This window comes from Crinia signifera, chromosome 19 (genome assembly GCF_055691185.1).
Source record: "Crinia signifera chromosome 19, ASM5569118v1, whole genome shotgun sequence".
Lineage (NCBI taxonomy): Eukaryota > Metazoa > Chordata > Amphibia > Anura > Myobatrachidae > Crinia > Crinia signifera.
In genome coordinates this window covers 134964258-134966592 of record NC_139226.1, presented here as the reverse complement: position 1 = coordinate 134966592, position 2335 = coordinate 134964258, and positions in this window count along the sequence as shown.

The window sequence follows — 2335 nt, the reverse complement described above, 5'->3', positions numbered from 1 at the left end:
GATGTGATTGTGGGCATTGTCTGGATGATTCCTTCAGAAGCTTCCTAATAACGGATTCAGTATTGAATCCCAGCGGTCGGGATCCCGGCGTTCAGAATCCCGACGCCGGAATCCCGACAGCCGAAATGCCGACAAGGTGGGGACGTGGATCGCCCCCCCTTGCGGACTCGCTGCGCTCGCCACGCAGCGGGCCCTGTGCCTCGCTACGCTCGGCACACTAATTTATTCTCCCTCCAGAGGTGTCGTGGACACCCACGGAGGGAGAATGTGTCGGCATTTCGGCGGTCGGGATTCCGGCGTCGGGATTCTGAATGCCGGGATCCCGACCGCCGGGATTGTAACTGCATCCCCTAATAACAACTGATCTACTCTAGATAGTGTTGATTCATGGTTATTCTTAGCTTTGATAGCCACCAGCCATGTACTAAATCTTACAAACTGTACAGATGTTTTGTGACAATGTCAGTATATTTAAATTATTCATTTTAATCTAATAAAAAATGATAATAAGTACTTTGGGTCATATAATAGGGCCATGGCTGCTTTTCTCTGTAGTTGTTTCTGTTACTATCAAGTAAAGACACCGGCATTATAACAGGGCCGGTGTTAGGCTTCCATGCATCCTAGGCAAACATTTAGCCTACCAACCTCTCCTCCCCAAATATGTATTTTTTGGCTTCTCATTAATGAATTTTAGAATATAAAAATATGTCTTATCTGCTCCTGGCCACACAGGCATGCAGACAGATGCTGACACACTGACAGACATACAGATACACAGATGCTGACACACAGACAGACTCTGACATGTTGACAGACTGACACACAGACACTGATATACGAACACAAAGACAGACTGCACATGGATACACAGACAGATGCTGACACTCAGACAGACTATGACCAATGGACAGACTGAGACACTGACAGACGAATGCTGATAAACTGACTAACTCTAACATACAGACAGACTGGACCACTAACAGACTGATGCTGATACACGGATACACACATGCTGGCACACAGACAGAAATTGACACATGGATATTCTCCAACACACGTACAGGTGCTGACACATGGATGCTAACATGCAGAAACACACACAGAAGCTGACCGACAGATGCTGTCACACAGGCTGATGCTGACACTTGGACGCTGACACAGATGATTATGCACAGACACACAGATGCTAACACATGGACAGAGACACACTGACAGACACTGACAAATAGACATGCACTGATGCTGACAGATACTGACAGTTTTTTGCTTTTCAAGTGGCATGGGGGGGGGGGGGGGGTAAAGAGCAGCAACAGTCACTGGGGTTGGGGAGAGATATTTGCCATGTGGTGGGAGAGCATTGGAGTGGAGTGAGAGACAATGCCGCCTGGTGGGTGTATGGATGATGCTGCTTGGTGGGAGAGAGTGTGTGGGGGGTGCTGGGCTATTGCCAGTAAATTCAGGGGTTACAGGCACCAGACGAAGGACCATTTGTTTATGGAGTGCTAGTTCCTGTATGTATGTATGTTGATATATATCTACATATTTTTTAATATATATATATATATAAATATATATAAATATATATATATATATTATATATACAGATGGGGCAGGTCTCATCCTTGCTACCTATAGCAAGAGTTCTGCCAGCTGGCCATGGCTGGCCACGGCGCCCGCCATCGCAATACATTTTAAATGCTTGGCGATTCGCCGTGGCCGATATATATATATAGTACTTGGTATGTCCAGCACTCGCGGCTGAATGACACTGGTAACCACCCGGTGCCTTCCCAAAAAGCTTTTCAGCCTCAATAATACAGAGTGAGGGTGTGGGTGGCACTCACTGATTTCCAAACAAGTGATGCTTGTGAAAAAAACTTCATAATTTCGACATGTTTTGGGCTGCGCCCATCCTCAGGGATCAATAACATACACACAGTGCAACCAATATAACCACTCCAAAGAACCTGCCCCCAACACAAACATTGCATGAATTCCCCTCACCTGTTGCAATCCCTGCACGCATCCTTCTCAGCTGTCCATCACCGCGTCACTCTGCTGATGACGCCATCTGGAGAGCCCACTCAACAAGCTGGCTCAATCCTGTGACCTCACCAGCCGTCGCTCTGCGCCGTGGGAGACTTCCTGGAGCCAGGCCTTGTTCTGGGTGCCGCAGCTTCTGGTATCCATGGAAACCAATGTACACTGAAAATATAAAAAAACATTCAAAAAAACGTGCATACTTTAAGAGGCTTAATATAAGCCATTTCGGAGGCATCTATTTGCCATTATATAGTGAATACAAAAATCAGTGCAATATAAAAAATAATAA